Consider the following 26,660-nt stretch of genomic DNA (forward strand, 5'->3'; position numbering starts at 1 on the left):
TCACCCATCCTGTTACTTTCTGTTATCACATCCCTTTCAACATCTATGTGGTAGATTGCTTACAAAAATGGTCCAATATTCTGCCCTTGACTATGCTTACTTACTTTGCAATAGAAATGGTTATGGAGTGGATAATAATTTCCCACTACCATAACCTTGATTATTTTTCTTGACTTTTTTTAGTTTCTTTAGCAAATATAATTTGTGACAAATGTGTGAGCCAGTTCCCAGCCTAAGACTCTACAACCTTGAGACCTTCTAATTGCTCTTCCGAAATTTTCTCTCCCCTCTAAGACAGCACCTGCACTCATGGGCAGTGAAGAATCAGCAGCAAACAGAAAGTAAAACCTGGAAGACTTGGAAACTCCCTGAATTTTGAATGTATTCCCTGATTTATGAAGGAAAAAAAAAAAAAAAAAAAAAAAAACAGAGAATAAGGTCCAAGCCCTCTATAGAAAAAAGGGCCAAAGATATAAACAGATAATTTGTAAAAAAAAAAAATATATATATGTACATATATATATATATCTTTAAGACTATGAAAATGTTCAACTTCACTTATAATTAAGAAAATGCAGATTAAAGCTAAACTCAGATTTCATTTTTCACTTATATTGTTGAACATTTTAGAACATAGCGACACTTTCTCTTGGTGAAGCTGCAGAGAAAAAGGCACTCATTTATTGCTAAAGGAATGCAAACTGGTAGAGCCACTTTAGAGGGAAACGGTATATATTTTAAAAAACTAAGCATCTATCTTTTGGCAAAATAGTTCTACTTCACATAGTTTATCTTGAAGGTATACCTCTAAAAATATGAAATGCATATGCCCAGATTATTCACTGCAGCATTGTTTGTAGTTTCAAAGTAGTAAAAACAAACAAAATGCTCATGATTAAACTGTGGTATACCCATGCAATAAAGTTCTATTAATCTAAAAAAAAAAAAAAAAAAAAGAGAACATATTTATAAAGACAGAGTAATTTCCCAAATATACTGTTAATTGAAGACAGAGAAATGTAAAATTATCTCTATAATATGCTAGCGTTCTATAAAAAATTATGAGGAGGCTGAGTCCTATTAAACATTATAAAGTCTTTATAATTAAAACACACGGGACGGGCGTGGTGGCTCACGCCTGTAATCCCAGCACTTTGGGAGGTCGAGGCAGGTGGATCACGAGGTCAGGAGATGGAGACCATCTTGGCTAACACGGTGAAACCCCGTGTCTACTGAAAAAATACAAAAAAATTAGCCGGGTGTGGCGGGCACCTGTAGTTCCAGCTACTCGGGAAGCTGAGGCAGGAGAATGTCGTGAACCCAGGAGGTAGAGCTTGCAGCGAGCCGAGATCGTGTCACTGCACTCCAGCCTGGGCGACAGAGGTAGACTCCGACTCAGAAAACAAACGAACAAACAAAAAAACCACGGTATTTGTGCATGACTAGACAAACGTATCATTGGAATGAAATAGAAAATCCAGAAATAACTTCGCCTGAAAATTTATAAATAATTATATTATCACCTCAAAGATAGAATTTTTAATAAATTGTGCTGGGACATATATTCTACTCACTTATATAAACAATTAAAAAGAAAACGCAAGGCAAGATATGAAGAAATAATAGAGAGTAATTCCTTACAGGAAGTGGTAGGAATATGGTTGAAAATATAGAGAAATGGGAATTAAGTAAAACGATAAGGGACATAACACCCTTGAGCATACATTTTAATGAAATTTAGAACCATGCAATGTTTCACATAGGTAAAACATAAATAAACAAAATAAAAAATGGAAGATGAGGAAGAAAAACCCCAAAGTGAATTTCAAGTGAACAACAACCACACTATAAATATGAGATGGGAGTGATACTCTGGAAGAACTAACTTAAGTGACTGTAGGACAGAGTCCTTTGACTATGTAACTGAAGACTAAATGCAGAAAAGCTTATAAATAATCAATGTACTGTAGTTAGTAGTTATTTGTCACAGTAATATGGGTTAGCAGTTCTCATTTTGTGTCAATTCTAGGACTGAGCAATTAGATAAAGAATAGTAAGAAGCAGGTTTTTCTCTATTGGAAATAAGGGAGTAACAAGGAAATAGAGAAGGTGAAAATAAACCCTGTTTTGTTGAAGATATAAGCACAAACTCATAATTTTTAACCAATATATACAAATACAGAAATAAACATACTTGAAGTATATTTGAAACTTTTACCCAAGTGTATCACAAGTGAAGATTTTATGGTTTACATGCACATTTACAGTATTTGTGTTAATGCTCTACTAGAATCTCATCACGCAGGAAAATGAACTAGTTTCATAAAAGATGGGCAATTACTTACTCTTGAGTAAGACGATACTTACTGGATTCAAAGCAGCATATGAAGCCAGGGTTTCTCAGATGTGTTCTCTAGAACTTTGCCACCCTAAGTGCGATACATGGATTAGCAGCATCGTTTTCACTTTGAGCAGGTGAGTTGGGCACAATAATTGGCTCTATCCCAGACCTCTTAAGTCACAATCTCCATTCTAACAAGATCTCCAGGCATTTATTGTGCACATTAAAGATTACGAGACATTGTTCCAGTAACAAAGAAGATCAAAATCCACAGAAATGCTTCTTTGTAGTCTTACAGAATATTGATCACCTCTTTTTTAGACTAAACAGAAGTAATGATGTGGAAGTTGTGTGTGAGCAGGGGAGGGATTTTATATGTTTAGTCATATGTATTCATTTAAAAGCGGTTTGAATCAATCACATTTCAATAAGTCAACAGCACCTTTATAGCAGCCATGGTGATTTTCTGAAATATTAATACTGCCAAGAAACAAAACAAAAACTTGGTTTGCTTCTTAAAAATTGGCAAATACAGAAGATCATAATCCTCTGTTCTCCTGTCTACATGAACTAGCTAAATTATAAACTCAGATTTGGAAACTATGGTAAAATGTTTTTAAAATGTAGTATATTAAAAATAATCTATCATGAGTCTTCTTTAAAAAATAAATGTTTTTATTTATATCATCATCTTTGCATTTTGTTTTGTTTTTTCTTTTGCTAAGAAGAAATATATTTGGGCAGAGAGCACAAACCAACTTAAGGATCTTTGACAGAAAATAGAGAGCTCCTGTGGTCTATTGACATTGGTGGTAAAGGTTAGGTCGGAGTGTAGCTGTTGATTACTAAACTAGAGCACCATTATTCTCATTATCTCTCTGAAGGTATGGTTCCATATTGACCAGCTGGTGATGAGCCTGAGCAGGATTAAATTAGTTATTTCATTTATAACCAATGCTGAAAGCCCCTGCTACAAACTTCTTGTTGCTATCTTGTTAGAGCGGTAACCAATTAGTTGAGCCTGTAGAGATGGCTATAGCTCACTCCTTTAAATATGGATTGATGAAACAAAGCTCTTTGTAGATTTGAAGAGTCAGTATTTCAGTATAGAAATGAATAAATTTCACCACAAGAAGGGCATTATTATAAAAAGTATTATTACTTTTTAATTCATACACATATTTCTGGTTATTTGGTAAGAATAATGACTGGAATGTAACTTTTAAAGAAACCAAAATGCATTTTTGCTTCCTACTCTCCTTTTCTATTCCTATTAAAATCACAGTCATTAGTTTGCTAACTCAGGATTATATAATATTTTTTACATTTTAATTTCTACTTTAAAATACATGCCCCTGTACTTTTGAATCTAGAATTCAGTTTGGTTTCTTTTGGATCTCCAGGCATATATTCTCGAATGTTCTGTAAGTAAAAAGGAAGCATGCATCTTCAGTTCTGTCATTCAACATTCATAGATTTACATGGGCATACCGAATTATGAGAGAGATTATTCAAGGCCTCCTCTAGATTGCTATTTTTGTTTAACCTATGCAAAATTTCATTAGAGTCTTGGATAGTGGAAAAATAATTTCAAATGAAATATTTAAGAAAATACTCTCATGCTTAAGAAAAATAAAGTTAGTATAGGTGTACTTTTATAATTCTCCACCATGTGCTGCCAATATTTTAAACTCCAAATTTTTCAAGTTAGTAGCAATTGTGTTGTGTCCCACATAGATTTAAATTATTATTAGGTCTTGATTCTGCATCACATCTCAGTAGTGTTGTAGTTTGGGTGTGGGTATTTGTTTTCTGGGTCCACTTGAGGTAAGACAAAGTACTAGGACCCAGAGTAGATGATATACACGTTTCCTATCGGTGAAGCACTATAGGCCCTGAGATTTCTGCTTTATACCTGAGGATTTTTTGTACTTATTAAACATTAAACTTAGAGACAATTGTTCTGTCACCTAGGACTTCTTCCTCATAAGAACAAAGAATCATGCCATAGAGACACAGATATAGAGGTAGATATAAGGAGAGTAGAACAAGTAAGCATTGCTAATTTCAAAGACCAAAAAAATGAGGGCATAGTTTCTTAGAATAACAGGAGCAAATGACACAGAAAACAAACAAACAAAAAAAGTCATTTGAATTAATCAGTTCTGCATCTAAGCCCCGCCTCAGAATTTGTATGCTATGCTACTTTGAATGTTACCTTCCCTTTTGATCCTCAGATTCATTGTCAGTACAATGTAGATATTATCAGATGTAGTATTCAAAATTTTAACCATCAATTTAGAACAATTTGAACAGATGGACATTGAGAACCTTAGCTCCTTAAGCCACTCCTTGACCCTGGGATGGGCAAGTGTTCCTTTAGTTGTTGTATCAAAAGGAGATATGTGTATCCTGGGATGGTACTGGGGTGTCAGAACCTATGGGGAAATAGACTGGGGAGAAATGTTTTGAACAATAGGTATTTGCTAACCAGTAGGAGTTTTAAAAATATTTAAACTGGTGCATAAGAGTTTAATGCCACTTCAGTCGTGATGATTACATGATAATAAGTATATAAAATAGTTCATTGAGTAGATAAATAAATTTGGTTATTATTATTAAGAATACAAGGTCAAATATAATGAACAGCAGAGGAAAAAAATGAAGAAAGTTCATATTTAGTAGATAATTCCAGAATAAATCTTTGAAACTTTATCACTTAGACCTTATTAGAGTTTCTTTAATTTACTCAGAAGTAAAACAAATCAATGTTAATGTTTAAAGATAGTCAAGAACTGTAAAAGGTTTGAGGTTTTATCCCACCTGAGAGCTAATAAGGTAATCTGCTACAGTTTTTGAGAGCTGGAAAGAAGACGAGATCCTGGGTCAAAGAAGAAAGTTATTGTTTTTCATCATCCAGTAAGCAGCATGAGCATCAACATGTTTGTGAATTCCTTTTGTCCTGAGGTCACATGAGGTGGCACTGATGGGCCCAGATTAAGTCCTGTATATTTTGTCATTCGCAGGTATCTTATAAAATGAAGACTTTTTAGATAGACTTTTTTTTTTTTGAGTTTTGCAATGTGTACTTAAGACATATTCATGTGTTTTCATGGCTCTATAGGTCATTACCTTTTTATCACTAATACACTTCCAAACCTTCTTCCAAAGTGGATGTACCATTTTTTATTCCCACTAGCATTAAATGAGTTTTTGGTACTGTCAGTTTTTGCAAATTTTAGCAATTCTAATTCTTGTAGGAATTTTTATGGAATTGTTTGTTATCTTAATGTTTATGGAATCTGTAGTGATGAATACTCTTTCATTTCTGATACTGATAATTTGTGTCTTCTCTCTTTTGCTAGTCTGGCTTGAGGTTTACCAATTTTACTAATCTTTTCAAAAAACTAGGTCGTCACTCTGTTTTCTCTGTTTTTTTTTTGTGTGTGTGTGATTTAAGTATCATTGGTTTGTGCTGTAATTTTTATTATTTATTTTCTGCTTGTTTAAGCTTACCTTGTTCTTCTTTCTTTAGATTCGGAAGGTGAAAACTTAGGTTACTGATATTTAGATCTCTCTTCTCTTCTAATATATACACTTAACAGTATAAATTCCCATCAAAGTACTGCTATTGCTGCATATCATGTGTTTTGACATGTCACTTTTTCTTTTTCAATTAGGTTGAAATATTTTAAAATTTGCCTTGAGACTCATTCTGTGATCCATGTTATTTAGAAGTGTTTTATTTAATATCCAAATATTTGTGGATTTTCTAGCCATGTTTCTTTACTTGATTTCTAATGTAATTATAATCTGAGAACATAATTTATATACTTTATCTTCTTTTAAATATAAGTGTATTTTGTGGGCCAGAATATGGTCTATTTTGATGAATGTTTCATGTAAACTTGAGAAGATTGTGCATTCTTCCATTATTGAATGATGCTATATTTGTCAGGGTTCTTTAGAGGGACAGAACTAACAGGAGATAGATGGATAGATAGATAGATAGATAGATAGATAGATAGATAGATAGATAAAGGAGAGTTTATTAAATATTAACTCACACGATCACAAGGTCCCACAGTAGGCTGTCTGTAAGCTGAGGAACAAGGAGAGCCAGTCCGAGTTTCAAAACTATAGAACTTGGAGTCCAATGTTTGAGGGCAGGAAGCATCCAGCATAGGAGAAAGATGTAGGCTGGGAGGCTAAGTCAGTCATGTCTTTTCACATTTTTCTGGTTGCTTTTTATATTCTAGCCATGCTGGCAGCTGATTAGATGGTACCCACCCAGATTAAGGGTGAGTCTGCCTTTCTCAGCTCACTGACTCAAATGTTAATCTCTTTTGGCAGCACCCTCACAGACACACCCAGGATCAATACTTTGCGTCTTTCAATCCAATCAAGTTGACATTCACTATTAGGCAACCCCTTGTCAACTTGAACCCATACACATCTTCTGACGTACATAATCTCCAAATAAAAACAATAATAAAAGTCATAATTACACCTAACTTAATAAAACTATCCTTTCTACAACTGTAAATGCACCAATCCTCAACCCAAATACTATTACATAAAGTTAACAATACTTAAATGCTTATGTGAAGTCAATAAATCTTATGTCACAAGACAAAGGAAAAAGGAAATAAAATGAGGATAATTTCATAGTACAAGTGTATACATCACAAACATGTTGTTAACAAAAGAAGGAGAAAATACTCATGACAATTACAGTCTTCATTTCTGCAGCTGATCACGTAGTCATAGCTGGTATTGATGACTACCTTCTTCTACTACCCATTCTGTATCCCCTTTAGCAGGTGGTGTTCTTTTCCTGGTGGAGTGACCCTAACCTTCATTCCTGAAGGGTGTGGGCCATTTGTAGTCCTGCCTGGATTGGACTGTTGTAGTTTCCCACTGACCTTAGTCACAAGGCATGGTAATAAGAGATGCCCTAATGGAGCTCCTTTATTCGATGCGTACTCTTCCTTACCTACTCCTTGTGGTGTAGTAGACTGATTTCATCTTGATAGTCCAGGTCAGTCACACCAGCCAACACTGTAACTCCCTTCTTAGCCTGTTGACTTAAAGGTAGGAGGAGCCCAGAGTGTCCAGGTGGCAATCTTAACCTCCAGTTTAATGCATTCATTGTTGTGTCTCCTTGTGGCAGTGTTCCTCCCTCTGGAACTAAGACCTCTAGGTCAGCAGAATGTAATGTGGGAATTGGAAGCAAAATTTTGCTAGTGAAACACTAGGGAGAATGGTGAGTTGTGCCACTCCCACTGATGCATTATATAAATGCCTCTTCCACTATTTACTTGATGTGAGTTTTTGACCTGTATAATTTTACTTCTGCCTGGAGAACTTCTTTTAATATTTTTGCAAGGATAGTGTGGATAAATTTGCTTACTTTCTGATTGTCATGAAATGTCTGTTTTTTCCTCACTTTGTTGAATGATTTTGCTGGAGATAGAATTCTAGGTTGTTTTTTGTTTGTTTGTTTGTTTACGATGTAAATATTTGATTCCACTCTCATGGTTGCATGGTTTCTGGCCAGGGGGTCACTGTAATTCTTATCTTTTTTCCTCTATAGTTTGGATGTTTTTCGCCCTCTGGCTTCTTTCAATATTTTTTCTTTGTCTTTGGTTTTCTACCATTTAAATATGGTATGTCTTGATGTAATATTTTTTATACTTACCCCGCTAGGTGTTCTCTGAGCTTCCTAGTTTTATCCTTGTATATCTTCTGTTAATTTTGTTAAGTTCTTTAGCATTATTACTTTACGTATTTCTTCTGTTCTTGTTTCTTCTTCAGATTACATGTATGTTACACTTTTTAAAAATGTTCTGTAATTCTTGGATATTCTGCTCTGTTTCATTTATTATTTTTTCTCCTTATTGCATTGCAGTTTGTGAAATTACTGACCTGTATTTAAGCTCCCTGATTTTCTTCGTTTGTGGTCAGTCTACAGATGAACCTATCAAAAGCATCTTTCATTTTTGTTATAATGTTTACATTTTAAACATTTCTTACTGATTATGCCTTTAAATTTCCATCTTCTATTTTCATTACCAAGCTATTCATATGTGTGTTCTATATTTTCCTTTAGAGACTTTAACATATTAATGATAATTATTTTAGTTATTTAAAACTGTCTGACAGTTCCATCATCTGGGTCATATCTTAGTCTTGTTATGATGTTGTTTTGTCTCCTTAGATATTTTTTGTTTGCTTGTCTTTTCACCTGCTGTGAAATTTTTGTTCTAACTTGGATATTTATGTTGGATATTAGGAACTGAGTTAAGTAGGCACTTAATGTAAGAATTTATCTTACTGCAATTAGGAGTTTAACTGTGTTAGTAGTTTACTATAGCCATAGGTGCCAAAGATTTTAATTTCTCTAGTATCTTTTTGTGTGTCTCCTCTTACCTTCTGTAAATACTCCTCCTCAGAGTTTGAATTTTGCAGTTGTTTTAGCTGCAATTCACTGTTATACCAGATCCCTTTTTATGTGGTTGTCATACATGGAGAAGCAGAAGTGACCTATAATCTTCTAAATTGCAGTCATTTAATCATCTCGTACCTCTGAGCTGTGACCTATACAAGGGTTTCTCCATTGCTATAGCCTTTTTATCCCTTTTATATTAGGCAGGAAGCAAGAAAGAGGTGGAGTTGAAGGAATATAATTCCTTCAGGTAATAGAAGTTTCTGGAAAAGGCTTTTTTTCCTAGATGTAGGCATTCATTATGGAGAATGTTGGTGGCATATTTTGCAACGATTACTCTTCCCTTCTGTCTGCCACAGCCATAACTGGATCTCTCTTAGATGTTACAGTGATCCTCTTGTTCCCAAATGGTACGATTCCTGAATGATAAAACTCTTTTAAAAATGTGCCCCCTTACCACGATGGCAGCTCCAGGGTGTTTCCAACTTTTACGTTAGTCTATGTTCAGTTACAGCAATCCATCAAAATTACCACTTAAGTGCTTCTAGCAGTTTACATTTCCAGTGGGTGGCATCTGCTCTAGGTAAGTATATCTTGGCTGTAACTGTGAATTTGCCTGTCTCTAGATTAAGTGGCAGTTTACCCTGCAATCTCAGTTCTCTGATGGGTGCTAGAAAAGTTATTGATTTTCAGTAAGTTCAGTTTTTTTGTCTTTGTAAGGACAGAGTGACAATTTCTAAGCTCTTTACATGTCAGAATTAAAACAGAAGCAAAGCATTTTATTTTTCAATTATTAGTAAAACATTTGCCACAGTTTACCACTGGTGATAGTATATGATATACTGATGGCTAGAGGAAGTGGGAAAATTAGTATAATCATCATCATGGTCATTATCATTTTCAAAACTTTGCAAAGGAAAGAAATCATAATATGACTCTTTTCTAAATTGTCATGGAATGATGAGATGGGGAAAATAACTTCGAATAGCTCTATTTGTATTGAATCCTCTTTTCTTAAATAAGAATCCTTCACCTTCTATAAGGCTGATAAAATAAACGTCAATCAGAACCTGCATAAAAACAGTTTTCCAGCTAAAGAATTTTATAAAATAAAAAGCATATGTATATTTTCTATGAATAATGAAATGTAATTGTAACTTAAATGTGTACTTTTGTAGAAAAACAGAAGTGAGAGGGACTACTGAATCTCAAGAGAGAAATGTGGGTTTGGCATGTTGGTTTTAATAATTTATGAGGAATAAGTTATTCCAGTCCAGTTTGATCCACTTTTCTTCAAAACTTGACACATATTTTTGATGATCTCATCTTTCCTTCTCATCATCTGAATTTTTGGCTATAATAATTTTCCTATTGTTATCATCTCTAATCACCTTTTATCAGCCCTTCTCATGTATGCCTTCTTTCTTCTGCTATACTTGGTGTTCATGTATTTATTTGAAGATTATCTGTCTTAGCCTGTTTTGTGTTGCCATAAAAGAATACCAGAGACTGAGTAATTTATAAAGGAAAAAGGTTTATTTAGCTCATGGTTTTGCAGGCTAGTAAGTTTAAGTGCATGCCCCTGGCTTCTGGAAAGGGTCTTTATACTACATGACAACTTGGTGGAGAAGCAGATACATGCAAACAAGGAGATTCCTGAGAGGAGTCCTGGCTTTATTACAACCCACGCTCTCAGGAACTAACCCATCCCCGTGAGAACTAATCCAGTCTCACGAAAATGAGAAACCACTATTTCAAGAATAGCTCCAAGACGTTCATAAGGGATTTGCCCCTATAACTGAAACAGTTCCCACTAGGCCCCACCTCCCAACACCACCATATGGGGATCAAATTTCAACATGAGTTTTATGGGGTAAAATAAGCCATATCCTTACCATAGTACTGTCCAACTTTCTTCTTAAACTTTTAAAAGAGTAGAAACTCAGTATCTCACCTGGCATACTTTATAAACTAAGGATGGAAGACACCATTACACAAAAATTCTTTGAGATCTCAGAAATAATCAATGTCTCAGCATTGAATATGCAATTAAAAAACAAGGCAAAGATCTCACAGTGTACAAAAATAGTTATACACCATGAGCAAGGGAGATTTGTTCCAAGTATACAAGGCTAGTTCAATAGTCAACAGTCAATTAATGTATTCCTACACATTAAAGGCTCAAGAAGGGAAATCATATGATTATATTAGCTGATACTGATAGAGCATTACAGTCCAACAGACATCCATAAACCTAGGAATAAAGGAAACTTAAAAACTTTGATAAAGAACAGCTGCAAAAAACCTACAGCTAACATCGTAATTAATGATGCAAAATTGAACACCTTCCACTAAATTGACAACAATGCAGGGAAGTCCGCTCTCACCACTAAGTTGGACCCAAAGTCCTAGTTAGAGAAATAAGACAAGAAAAGGAAATAAAGGTATTCACATTGTAAAGCAAGAAGTAAAATATCTTTAGTTACAGATGACATAATTGTCTGTGAAGGAAATCCCAGTCCATCAATTAAAAAAACTGGAACACATTAGCACGTATGTCAAGGTTGCAGGACACGAGATTAATGTACATAGGCCAGTTACTTTCTTACCACCCTTAATTAACAATTGGACTTGCTTACTTTTAAGAAACATTTATGATGGCACCAAAATTGAAATGATTAGGTATAAATCTAACAAAATGCATGCAGGCTCTACATGTGGGAAATTATAAAAATCTGAAGAAATAAAATAAAGAATATCTGAGTAAAAGTTGTCATATTCTGTGTTTATAGATTAGAAGGCTCAATAATGTTAAGATGTCAGTTCTTCACAATTTAATCTATAGTCTTAATGCTATTCCAATCAAAATCTCTGCAATTTTGCAAATACTAGCAGACTAAAACTTATATGAAAAGGCAAAACATGTAAAATAGCTAACACCTAACTGATGAAGAAAATACATTACTCAATTTTGAGACTTACAAGTAGCTATAACAATCAATAAAATATGGTGTTGGCAAATGAATAAACAGATAGATCAGCTGAACAAAATAGAGAGCCCAGAAATGGATCCACACAAAAAGTCAACTGATCTTTGACAAAGAAGCAAAAGAAATTCAGTACAGGAAAGAGAGCCTCTTACTTCAGTTCGAAAATAAAGATAGCATTTTAAATAAATGGTGCTAGAGCAATCAGATGTCCACATAAAAAAATAAGCAAGACAAGATAAAGATCATACACCTTTTACAAAAATTAACTCAAAAGGAATCATAGACCAAACTGTAAAAAAAAAAAAAACAAAAAAACAAAAAAACTATAAAACTTCTAGAAGAAAATATAGGAAAACATATAAGTTACCTTAGCCTTAAAATGAGTGTTTACATATAACACCAATAGCATGATTCATGAAAGAAAAAATTGATAAATTGGGCTCTATTAAAATTATCAGTTTCTGCTCTGTAAAAGACTCTAAGAAAATAAAAAGATGGACCATGGGCTGGAAGAAGATATTTGCAAATCATAACACTTGTATCTGAATATACAAAGCACATTTAAAACTCAACAATAAAAAAATTAAAATGAACAAAACATCCAGAAAGATGCCTTGACAAAAAATATATACAAATGGAAGAGAGATATACACAAAGATTCTCAACATAATTTTTTTTACAGAACAAAGTTAAAACAATAATGAATTACCACTTCATGCCTATTAAAATGGCTAAACTCCCCCAAACATTGACAATATTAATTACTGCTGAGGATGCAGAATAACAGGAACTCTCATTCATTATTAGTGGAAATAAAAAAATCCTTCAACCACATTAGAAGACAGTTTAGCAATTTCTTCCAAAGCTAGACATAATCTTATCACGGGATACAGTAATCACACAGGTATTTATCCAACTGATCTGCAAATTTGTGCCCACAAAAAAATCATTCATGCAAATATTTACAGCAGCTTTATTTAAAATCTTCAAAATTGGAAGCATCTGAGATGCTATTTAATAGCTGAATGAATGACCAAATTGTGGTACATCTGTACAATAAAATGTTTTCAAAACCAAAAGGAAATGAGTTATTAAGTCATGAAAAAATAATAATGGATCTTATAATAAATACTTATTTCTAAGTGAAAGAATTCTGCCTGGGATGTTGCAGTATACAAGGATTCAAATTCCCACATCTTTGGAAAAAATTTTTCTTTCCCATTAAAAAAAGTATTATAATGACCATCTTAGTAATTTTGAAGTAGTATATTATTGGGGTTTGAATTTGCATTTCTTTAATGACGCAGGATGTTGAACATCTTTTCGTGGGTTTATTGACCATTTGTGTGTCTTCCCTAGAAAAACATCAAATCGACTCTGTCCATTTTTTAATTGAGTTAGTTGTTTTTGTTTTTGTTTTGCCACGAGAAGTTTTTATACATTCTGGATTCCAGAATGCTATCAAATATGTGATTTGCAAATATTTTCTGCCATTCTATGAATTGCCTTTCTCACTTTCTTGATAATGTTCTTTAATGCATAAAGTTTTAATTTTGATAACATCAAATATATATTCATATATATATATATATATTTGGTTGTTCGTGCCTTCATATCTAGGTTTCATATCAAAGCTCCTTTGCCAAATCCAAAGTCATTAAGACTTACCTTTATGTTTTCTTCTGAGAGTTTTGTGGTTTTAGCTCTATATTTAGTACATCTTTATAATTAATTTTTATATCTGCTATAACGTAGCAGTTCAACTTTATTTTGCATGTAATATCTAGTTTTCCCAATACTATTTTTTAAGAAAAACACTTTTTTTATTGAATAGTCTTGGTACCTTGTTGAAAATCAGGTTGCCAAAGACACATGTGTTTATTTCTGGACTCTCAAGTCTATTTCATTGGTGTATATGTTCATCATTCTTTTGATCACAGTAGTTTTTTAGTAAGTTTTGAGATTGGGGACTGTGGGTTTCTCAAATTTGTTCCTCCTCTGGCTTGTATGTTGTATCTCTTTATAGAATATCCTTCTTTGTTCTGGCAGGCAGTTAAACTCCTTGCATAACAATGGGAGATTTTCAGCTATTATAAGATGGATTTGGTTGTCTTTAGTCTAGAGATACTTTGATTTGACTACTAAAGCCTGACCTATCTTGGTCTCTATTGAAAACATATATATACACACACACACACACACCATATGTATATACATACATATATACATACATATATATACACACAAATGTGTGTGTGTGTGTGTGTGTGTGTATACTGTAAGTTCCCTTTCTCTGGCTGACAAGAACTTGTGTTACTCCCAGATCTTTCTCAGTGCTCTGGAATTGTTTTGCTTATAGATCTCCATTAGATGTTTTTTTTTCATATAATTGTTCTTTGCCAGCCTCAGGAAGTTTTACACTATGCGTGACAGATTGGTATTCAGAAAAAGATACGATGATACTCTTTCTCTGTTTTGCTCCCTCCTCTCTGGTATTCTACCCTATAAACTGTAGAAACTTTTGCCTCTCAAAACTCTTAAGCGTTGCTTCCTCAACTAAGATTTTAAACTCTACTTTGTTCCACCCTCCTTGCCTATGTTTGAGAAATCACCTCCAGTCAGAAAATAAGCATTAATGTCTATTCTGTGGGTCTACTGTTTTCATTAATAATGTCTGGTGTTATTTCTTAGACTAAAATTTATTTTCTGTACACTTCCACCTTTTGTTTGTATAAGTCTCCCATAAAATTGGCTTGATTTGTTGCTTTGCATACTCTGCAAAACTCTGGTGAGTTCTGCGTGCCTATTCCCAGTAAGAAGACTGTTAAACGGGCCATAGTATCCACTCTTCTCTCCTCTATTATTTGTCTGAAGGAAAGCACAAATGCTCTTTTTGCTTTACTGTTAAGGAACTTTACAAGGTATTTATTTTCAATGAATTAGTTATACTGTTTAATAATTTTTTAGCCTAAACCCAAAAGCTGAGCCAGCTTCCTTTCTTATTGATTCAATGTTATAAAAGCCAGAAAGTGAAAATGCTTATTTTCTCAGATACTCTTACAGCTGTATGTTGTCTTACAGCTAGACATAGACAATGAAATGTAAGCAAAAGTCATACAGTGGCTCTTAGGGGGAAATTTATAAAAGTAGTAAAATACACCTGGGCTTTTCAACCTTTGCTTCCTGATTTGCTTTGTTTTGTTTTCTTTGTTTATTTTTTGATTATGGGCTTAATACCTGAAGCTTGACAGTTATTTTACAACCACGAAGTAACAAGCGTTCACATAATGGCTACATGCCACCAGTGATGGTGCAGACAGATAGTGAACTGGGATCTTCAAACCTGGGTCATTGAGCAGCTGCACTTTGAAGGGCTGCCCTCATTTGAGCTTCTGTTAAAGTAAGATAAATAAATAATTATTTCAGCCACCATTATTTACATTTTCTTTTGCTTTCAGTAAAATGAGATGTATCTGATTCAAATATATTCTCTATCTTACAATTTCCAATCGACATATATTATATTACAGACAATTCTATTGGAATGTTTACTCTAAAAATATAAAATTGCCCAAACCCCTGCTCCCAGGAAAGGATAAGATGACTAATTCCCTTTCGTAGGAAACGTTCTGAACTAAAGAATGGATAACCTCATTTGTCACAGAGCCTTTAACAAGCCCAAATATTGAACTCTTTAAGGTATTCCTAATAGAGTATATCTTTCTGAATCATTATTAAATAATACCTATCATAAATATTTCTTATCCTTTAGTTGAATATTTGCTTCCTATCCTCCTAGAGTTTTAAATATCTGAAATGGATCTGGTACCATCTTACTCTTTTACTTATCTGCATTTCTAACTTTTTATAATTTAAGTTAGCAAAATTAGGAAGAAGATTTTTTCCTAAATTTTGTTCAATATGAAGAACTGTAGAAGGAATTGTTAAGCCACCATCATCACCCATTACTAAGAGACTCTGGGAGCCTGGCTCTCTGATCATACCATCTTCGATTTGAATCAAGGTTGGTATTTACCAGCTATGTGAGCTAGGCAAGTTATTAAATTTCACAAAATCTCAATTTTCCTTCAAAATGTGGATAAAATACAAGATTGTGAGATGTAAATAAAACAATATTTGTTATGTTAGTGTCTGAGACATACTAGATCTTAATATGTGATTGCTATCGTTACTTTTAGTGTCAGTTATTATTCAGCAACTCAGATTGTAGCATACTCTTGTTAGTTCAAATTACATTCTTAATTTGTATTAGCCATCGCAGTCAGTTTGGACAAAATTACGTTATCCCACGGAACTCTTGTCATTACACACATGCAGAATTTGTTTAGCACAATATGAAATGAATACCGTCATGCAACACTTAAAGACAAAGATATGCTCTGAAATGCATTGTTAGTCATTTTTGTCTTGTGGGAACATCAGAGTGTACTTACACAAACCTAACTGGTATAGCCTACTACACACCTAGGCTACAAACCTATACAGCATGTTACTGTACTGAATACTGTAGACAACTGTAACACAATGTTAAGTATTTGTATATCTAAATATATCTAAAAATAGAAATGGTACAGTAAACATACAAAGTAAAAGTTAAAAAAGGGTATACCTGTATAGAGCACTTACCATGAATGGAGCTTGCAAGACTGGAAGTTGCTCGAGTGGTGAGTGAATGTGAAGATGAAGGACATCACTGTACACCATCATAGGCTTTATAAAGACTGTACATTAGTCTACAGTACATTTATTTAAAAAATTATTCCTTCAATTATAAATTAACCTTAGCTTACTGTAACTTTTTTACTTTATAAACTTTTTTTCATTTTTTAAGCTTCTTTACTCTTTGGCAATAACCCAACTTAAAACACAAACATCTTGCAAAGCTGTACAAAAACAATTTCTGTCTCTATATCCTTATTCTATTAATCTTTTTCTCTTTTTATTTTTAAGTTTTACTTTTTATACCATTTTATTAAAAATTAAGACACAAACACACATATTATCTTAGGCCTACCCAGGGTCAGGATTACCAATATCACTGTCGTTCACATCCATATCTTGTCCTACTGGAAAGTCTTCAGGGGCCGTAACACACATAGTATTGTTATTTGCTACAACAACAGTGCCTTCCTCTGGAATACCTCCCGGAGGACCTGCATGAGGCTGTTTTGCAGTTAATATCTTTTTAATAAGTAGAAGAAGTACACTCTAAAATAATAATAAAAAGTAGAATATAGTAAATTAATAGACCAGTTACATAGTTGTTTATTATCATTATCAAGTATTATGTACATACATGATTGTATGTGCTATATTTTTTATGACTAGCAGCACCGGTTTGTTTGCACTAACATCACTACAAACATGTAAGTAATGCCTTGTACTATGATGTTAGGTGGGGATAACATCACCAGGCAATAGGAAATTTTTGGATTCATTATAATTTTATGAGACCACCTTTGTCCATGTGGTCCATCTTTGATTGAAATGTCATTATGCGGCACCTGGCTTTACTAATATCCAATTAATCCCATCATTGTAAATGATATGATCAAAATAACATGTACATCACTGGATACCAATGTATCTGTAGAATTTGGACCATATAGACAACCTCTACTAATCTGACTTTGTACTTTGTACACGATTCCATAAACTTGCTAAGAATTGAGTTTCATAAACTGAAACAGAGAACTTAAAAGCAGGGTACGTGAGTAGCTTGCAAGGTAATCCTATGATAAGTCCATCATGCAAAAATTCAAAGGTAGATGCATTAATGTTAAGAAGAGGCTTGAACCTTGCACACTTAAAGGTTTTATGTGATGCGATGTATTAGTTTGCTAGAGCTGCCATAACAGTATCACGAACTAGGTGCTTAAATAACAGAAATTTATTTTATCAGAATTTTGGAGGCTAGAAGTCTAAGATCAAGATGTCAACAGGGCTGATTTCTTCTCATGACTTTCTCCTGGACTTGTAGATGACTGTCTTTTGTTTGTGTCAGACGGACTTTCCTCTGCACAGTCTGTGTCCTAATCTCCTCTGCTTATAAGGACACCAGTCACACTGGATTAGGGCCCACTGTAATGACCTCATTTTAACTTAATTACCTCTGTAAAGACCCATCTCCAAACACTGTCACATTATGAGCTATTGAATATCAAGACATCAACAAATTAATTTTAAGGGCACATAATACAGCCCATAAAATGTGAGTAGATTATATTGTGAAACAGTCGCTATAGAATGAAGCATTCCTTAACATTACACATTCAGACCTTTGTTCCAACAGTAATTTTTAAATTATATACTAATTCAAATGACTTTCTTGCTGTAAAAATATTAAGGTGGTGGCTCTATACTAATTGATGGATTTCCTTTGAAAGTATCTAATAGCTTATTTTAAAAATCATTTGAAGAGTTTAATTTTTAAATTAATGCTTTAATGCTTTGAGAATATTCTACTCTCTCTACATGGTCAGCAAACCAAAATATGGCTTAGACGGTTAGAAACACCTATTTGAAACTTATGCAAAGCATCAACATTTAGTGTATTTACAGAACCTAATAGATTTATCAATTACACTTTTGTACATCAAAGGTTAACGCTTTAAAAACTAAGTCCCTAATAATAAGCCAGCTGTTATATATTTTGCTTAATTATGTTTTCTCTTTTCATTGTATTTCTGAAAATGTGATTTTGGTAAATTCCTACTTACTGTAATTATTATCTGAGTATTAGTAGTACAATTATTCTTTTAACTGATAATATTTATAATAATTGATTGTATGCCAGTTCATTTATACACAGCATATGAGAAATCATTGAAAGCATAATATTTATTTTTCTTGTTTAATATGCCATAGTGTTTCAACAATTGTGATGTTGGGAGAAAAAAAAAAAAAAAGAGTAGTGTTTGATGGGGCGCACGGAACTATTCCCCAGAGGCTCACGAAGAATAGCATGTGATAACTTCTGGGGAAGCATTTGAATAGTGGTGAGATTTTATTTGATTGCTACACAGTTGTAATACAAATTAGGTAAAAATACAAAATTGTATAGAAGTATTCTAGAGTCATTGTATCTATTTTCCCTAGTATGTATTTTTCCTGAAAGTTACTTCCCTCTAGTGGATACTTATTATGCATAATTATGAATATATATTTATTGAATAAGAATGTTTGTCATTACAAGTTTTCACAGTAGCAGTTTATAGAACACAGCATGCAGGTTACCTCCCTCCTTTTTTTTATTTCCACTGGTTTATGTTTTCAATAGGTGAATTAGAAAATCTCAGAAAATTGGTTACTGAAAATTGAAATGGGAATGGTAGGATCTATTCTGAAACCTGCCTTTTGGTGTTTACCTCAATGTGTGCTTCTGTGTTTTTGCTTGATTTACATTTAGCAATATCTAAGTGCAAATAGTAATCATACACCAAAGTAAACGGGACTATATGCAATTGCTTCCTCCGTTTCTTCAATTGCAATTGCAATCCCATAGATTCCAATCTTGACAGGTAGCATAATTAGAAAATTCTCTTTGTCTTATTAAATGTGACTCTTCTCAATAGAATTCACTTCATTGCCAGCAAAGAACAGAAAATATACTTCAAATCTAAAATGGAAAATCAAGGGGGACTGTTTTATTTTTATCTGTCTTTGTGCAAGCGACATTATTATCAAAGGATATTGTAATGCTGAAAATGTACTTTGGGGATTTAAATCATGCATTAGCCTGGAAAGCAAAAAGTGCTGTAGGGCCCATGCAATATATTTTCTCATTAATCTGATTGAAAGATTATCCTTCCTATAGCTATGAAAAGTCTAATACTCGTATATCCATCTTCTCTGCTAGTAAAATTCAGCTTTGTGCAAAGTCATTGTCTCTTGTGTCAGGGGTTCAACACTTTTTTTTTCTCTCAGCGTAAGCTCGTCTGTATTAAAATAAATTCAGAACAGGCAGCCATTTCACGCACACATTTTGATTATTTCATAAGCTGCTGTGGAAATGGAAGTATCAGCAAGTCATGCAGTTTCCTGGTAATGTAATGCTGTCATTACCTCAGTGGTCATGTGAAAAAGTTTAGCTGTACCATCTTTGACAAATGTTCAGTGAGTCAAAACAGTGCATTTAAATGAAATGCAGATATGAATGAGCCATTATTGCAATCACAACTCTGGCTTCGAAATTATCTTATACGAATATATACACTTTCTCTGTAGCCTGACATTTGTAATACATAACCAGCTCTGCATTTCCCCTTCCTTCACCCACCCTGCCTCTTCGCATCATCCTCCAGACCAGGATGAAGGAAGGTATTGTGAGCAGAGGCTGCATGCAGTAATTGAAGACACTCTTGATGCTTTCATGCAATCAGAGTGGCACATTATTTGTGATGAACATTAAGTAAAGAAACAAAGCAGACATATAGGTTGCCTTGCTATGGTCAATGCCTTTACAAAAGATTAGCAAATCTATGTGAGTAAGCCCCATTAAAAGCAAACTCCAACCACTTACATGCTTTTCCGCATAAGAGACTCTCTAAAATTTTTGTGTACCCTTAGTAGTAACTTGCAGCACTTTGTGATTTTGATGAAACTATGCCAAATGTCTTAAACTGAATGATTTCTATTCACCACACTTCGAGTGCTGATACCAAGAACAGTATAGATGGCTCCAGCCATAACTGTCACACAGATAATATTTTTTTATGCCTCAAGACACTAAGATGGTGCTGTAGATAACCAAAAGAAATAAGCTGCAACCATCACTAATCTGCAGCTTTGAAACACTATAGTTTTTGCATGGTTAAGAGGAGGTAAAATCACCTACCAGTATAATAGAGAGTACATTTTAAAAGTGAACAGGAGCTGGAAGAATTAAGGCTTTCATATTTATTTGTAATCCATATGCACCATGGATCAAATCGTCCATATCCTATTTTATGTGTTTATGCATGACAATTGGAAATGCAAAATGAGCTGAGGCCTTTACATTTCCCCAGGACATTTTTGCTAATGTAGTGAAATGAAAATCTAAGGAGTATTTGGCTTTAGTGTTCCCTTCAGAGGTTAACTTTGGGGATCTTAAGTGTGTTCTTATGGCTGGATTTGTAATGTATGTAGCAGATTAGAGTGCATTATGATATTCAGATGCAACACCAGAGCAATATAAAAAAATTGCTGTCTATATTTTTCTCACCCAACAAATATTGCTTGAGGGCTTTTTACATGGATAAAATTGAATTTTGCATCCCTCTTGCATAATGTGACTTATCAACTACTTTCTCTATGTGTGAGCCTGGGGTTTGTTGAGCAAAAATCATAAGCAAAGTTTGATGAACATCTTTTATAAAGCTAGGATACTAGATTCATAGAAAGAACATAATTAGTTTTATGTCCAAGACTATATTTTCAGGTGAAATATATCATTGCCTATCACAATGGAATGCATCATTCCAGGCAAGAAAAATAATAATTCTTGATACTTGTTCATAAGGAAAATAAATAAATATAAGATCAAAACAAAATTTTAAATACTAAATTTATTCATACGTAATTTAAATAATTGTTTTTCATATTCAGTTTGGAAATATCTAATCAGAAATCTTTTCATTTCAGAACATAGTCTGACATTCAAGACACAGGGAAACAGAAAGAAAAAATAATGATAAACTGAATATAATATAATGGATCCTACAATGAAATCATTTTCAGATTATTTGTTTTAAGAATGTGACAGTTTTCCGGGGAAAAGAAAAGTTTGACTTGAAAATGTAGAGCAAGATACAGAATTTTTTTAATCGAACATAAGAACTATCAATACTAATCTGCTAATTTGTGCCCCAAAATGCAATCATATTGTTGGGACAAAAACACAATGCATTCAGGAAGCTATTAAACGCACAGCAGTATTTGAAATCGAACCACAGTGACTTGTTGTTATGGCATGCTGACATTATTGGTTCTTGTATATAGTTACATAATGATCTCTGAAGCCAGCTTTAAAAACTGTTCTGTTCTATAAAACCAGTTAACAGATGTCAAAATCTGATGACAGAGTCAACTTTCTAAAACCCTTACCTTAAACCTATGTTTAAGAAATTCTTTTCCAATTAAAAAAATAAAATAAATTGTTACAATTTGTTTCCTCTATAAAGGGTCTCTGGCATAGTAGACTCCTTTGTCTTCTATTTCCAATTTATTATGAATGTCATCAGCCAATGATCTTTGACCCACATGTACCACTGAAATTATGTCAGTGCTTGAGGAAAAAAACACATTATCATTATTTGATATAATTTTTTTCTAACTGCATTACTAATGTAACATACACTTTATATTCTGTGTAAAAATTCATAGTTTGCTAGAGAAAGTCTACATTAATTAAAATATACAAAAGATAATATAATGAGAAATCATTTTATCCATAGCACTTTCATACATTTTATGGTTATATCTTGTAACAGTAGAATCTGCTGTGATTTCAGCTCATAATATCAAAGAATACAACAATGATGGCATCCAGTAGTGTTGTGAACAATTGTTTTGGATAATTATTTTCTGACCCAAAGTAAAAAGTTTCTCAAATTAGACAGCCATGAAGGTAAAAATAAAATGGAATTATATTGAAATCAATTAAACATTCTCTTCTCCTTTCGAGCTTCTAAATAAAACAACTGAAAAGTAGTACACAAAAAAGAAAATCATTTTCAGTGTTTTTGCATATTTCTCAAATAAATAAGATAGCATCTAGAAAATGGAATTGCTATAGCAAAACTGCTTTTTGTTCTGTGAAAGCCCTTGCTTTTGTAATTGTAAATGAAGCTGTTTCATCTGGTTTATATGCTGCTTTTCCCACTGTTGCAGCTTAGGGCAATACGAATGATTAGTTGCCTGATTTTGGATTCATATAGGCTCAACTATGAGAACTAGACTAGGGCATTTAAATGACTGAACTGATGTGAGACCATAAACCATTCCAGACCATTTATACAAATGGAACTGGCCAGGCATTTTATCAAATCTCCCATTACAGGGAATAGCTCTGTATTAACTCCATGCATTTTTTTTTAACCTCTCCCAAAATATTGGGGTGCACTTTATGTTAGTTTTTATTTTTAAAAAGTTTTGACACCAATACCCCCCCACAAAGATATTTTCGAATCACACTCTCAAGTAATCAAAACATCATGTTTCATTCAGCCACTTCAGTGTAGATGTCTCCATAAGAAATGTTTCCCTCAAAAGAAACCATCATTTCCTATAAATTAAGTTCCTGCAGAGCTTCCCTAGAATACAAAAGTGTGGATTTCTGCTGTGCTCAAAAGATAGAATTTGCATATAAAAATCAATCATTCTATTTTAGGTTGAACATCAAAATTATCTCCCTGTGCCTTCGTAGTTGTAATTTAACATTCCTAAAGAGTTTGAATGTCAGTGAATACTCACCAAACCCTCATTTCTGCCTTTCACCAGAAGGTCTGAGATGTCAGTTTGAAAAATTGCAAGAACTCTATGAAGTTTTGTTAAAAAAAAATCACATAATTTAAACAGCCTACTAAATTAGCACAATTGAAATTTAGACTTTAATACCATGGTTTGTGAACTTGAGCTTCTACCTCTCTGTGTTTAGTAGAATAGTAACTGAGCAATTATATATATGAAAAGGATTAGAAGGAAATAACACTGAATTTTATAAGCCACCCAGGCAGATCATTCACTTCACTAATAATAATAATAATAATAATAATAATAAACACTATTTGAAACATGAATAGCAATGAACAACCAAACAGCAATAACAAATTAAAAGAACCACTTTTATGAAAATCTGTAAGAAAAATTAAGAACTGTTTTCTTTTATTAACAGATAATGAATAGTTTTCATTTTTATGCCAAAATTTCCCAGATAATTGTTCTAATAATTGTTTCACTTTTACTATGAGGATCAGCCCTAACAATATTGTGCTATGTCAAAATTTCAAGTCTGTTGTGAAAAAAAAATCAATACTTGAAGAAATAAGACCAATATTTTCTCCATCACCAAAGCTGGATTGCAAGTGAAATCTTCATATTCGTCTCTATTCTTTACTTTCTCAAGAAAAATGACCCAATTTGTGTTTTAATTCTACACTTTTAATTATGCCTCTGACCCTTGTGGCTGTTTCCATGACATAATTTCTTGAATTGATATTAACTCATTCCTATACTTTGAAAATCACTTGCTGTGCCTGGCATTTTACAAGGTAGATAGTAAGTAGTCATAGTCTTCAAATAGTTCAAAGTCTGGTGAAAGAGAAAGACTTGCTCGGCACGATGACTCATGCCAGTATTTTCAGCACTGTAGGAGGCTGGGTTGGTAGGTTCACTTGAGTCCGGGAGTTCGAGACCATCTTGGGCAACATAGCAAGATCCTGTTTTTACAAAATCAAAAACTTATTTGGGTATGGTGGTGCACATCTGTAGTTCCAGCTACTGGGGAAGCTGAGGTTGGAGGATCACTTGAGACTAGGATGTCAAGGCTGCAGTGAGCAATAATTGTGCCACTGCACACTCCAGCCTGGTCTATAGTGTGAGGCTCTGTCTCGAAAATAAAAAATTAAAAAATAAAAGGAAAAGAAAAGGAGGAATGGACTTGTAGACTGACATAGAGTTGGCTCTTCATATCCATGAGTTCTGCATCTGTGGGTTCAACCATCTGAGGATCAAAAATATTCAGATAAAAGTGTCTGTATTGAACATGTACAGACTTTTTTGGCCATTATTCCATAAACACAGTATAGCAACTATTTGCATAGTATTTACATTTTATTAGGTATTGTAAGTAATCTAGAGATGATTTAAAGTATGCAGGTAGATGTGTGTAGGTTATACGCAAAAACAACATCATTTTATTTCACGGATTTGAGCATATATGGCTTTGGATATTTGCAAGGACTCCTGGAACTGATACTGAGGGATGACTGTATTCATCTCACGGATAGAAAATAGTAAGGCACAGAATGAAGTAGAGAAGGGATGATTTTGGTTATAGTGATGGTGGTTTCTTGGAATGGAAAGGAAGTGGTGAGAAAAGACCATCTAAAGGAGAAAATATGACAGCGGAATTTGGAAAAAGAAATTTACGTTTGCCAAGGAAATGATGGTCTTAAGGGAATCCCATGCTGAACAAACAGTATATGCAACATCATGAAGGATGGGTACGTGGTTTACTAGGAGAACATAAAGAATGGGAAGGAATAGATTAAGTACAACTCAAAATGAGCAAAGATCAGGTCATCAAGGGATGTTTTGTCATGGTAAGGATCTTAATTTTTTATTATTTAGGCACATAGTATGGGGGATTGTCACGAAAATGTTTAGCACAGGATATGGATGCAAACATTAAGAATATCCGGTCTAGTTTCAGGTAAGGAATATATGTGAGGGATTTAGGAGTGTTGAGGAGAGGGTACCCATGGGGTCAAGCTTGAGTAAGGAAAATCAGAAAACTACTCCTTGAAATTTTCCTATGCACACTGAAGACAGCCAGATGCTTCTCCTTTGTGTGTTCATAGCACCACCTACTTACCATTTCAATAGAAATCATCACATTTTGGTATTGGTGTACCTGCCTATAACTTGTCATCGTCCCCAGCCCCAACCCACTCACTAGATAGTAAACTCATTGAATGTAAGGTTTGTGTTTTTTCTCTCTATACTCACAAACTCCATAGTGGGGTTCGACAAGTGCTTAAATAAATTATTAGGAATTTTATTGGAAATTAATACTTCACTGTATAACATGATGCCTGTATTTCTTCTGGCTATTGCTACAACCTGGAATCAGCTGCATTCAGGTACCTACTGAACTTGTGAAAATTATATGAGTAATAAAATTGTTATATTTTTCCCAAGTTAAGTGTCATATATAAAAGTGTGTAAACTTTATTTTTCATGTAAGAAATGTCTAAAAGTTGAGTTATAAAAGAGGAAGGCAACGGAAGCTGATTGAGTACTCTTTTTTGTTTGTTTGTTTTTGTTTTTTAGAGATGTGGCCTTGCTATGTCACCCAGGCTAGAACACAGCGGCTGTTCACAGGCGTGATCATACAGCTCCTGTCCTTAGTCTCCTGAGTAGCTGGGTCTATAGGCGCACACCACTGCACCTAAGGTAAAGTTGATTGAATACTCTTCAATCTTCAAAATGCTGCAAAGCAGGTATTAGGATTTACAGGAATTATTTGGTGGTGTCATTATGGGGTTATGACCAGAAGCCCAAGAATGCTTGACTCACCTCCCCCTTCCATTGGAGTTCCTAGTAGTGTCATAGGAAATTTTAAAATATTTTTTAAAAATTGCAAACCAGGAATGAAATAATGTCTTTTGTAAGAATCACATACATTTTTGAAAATGTAAGCGGAGCTCAAATAAAAATCAACCTAATGCATGTGGTCTAGGCCCCTGTCCTAAATAGAGCTACGTACTTTGACTTGAATAGAAACCTTTGGATCCATTGTGAGCTTACAATCAGGGGGAGTTGACCAGATCCCAGGAAAATCCACGTTCATTAAAACTGGTGTTTAAATACACCCAGGAACCAGTAGAGAGAAAGTTGCCTTTAGAACCCTTTCTTTACTAGTTGATTCCACTACTGCATTTAGAATAGAAGAGACTCATACTGGAGTCTAAAGTAGAAATATATAAAAAGAGGCATGGGATTTTTTTCATTTAACATAGTGTCTCTAACCAGAGGTATCTTTCGCTCAATCTAATTTACATTCTGGCCAAAATAAGCCCCAAATTTTTTCCTTGTAGAGTAGATATTATTCCTACTATTTTATGCATGGATACAGTGATGTTTAAATAAATTGAAT

Source organism: Macaca fascicularis, chromosome 8 (assembly GCF_037993035.2).
Source record: "Macaca fascicularis isolate 582-1 chromosome 8, T2T-MFA8v1.1".
Lineage (NCBI taxonomy): Eukaryota > Metazoa > Chordata > Mammalia > Primates > Cercopithecidae > Macaca > Macaca fascicularis.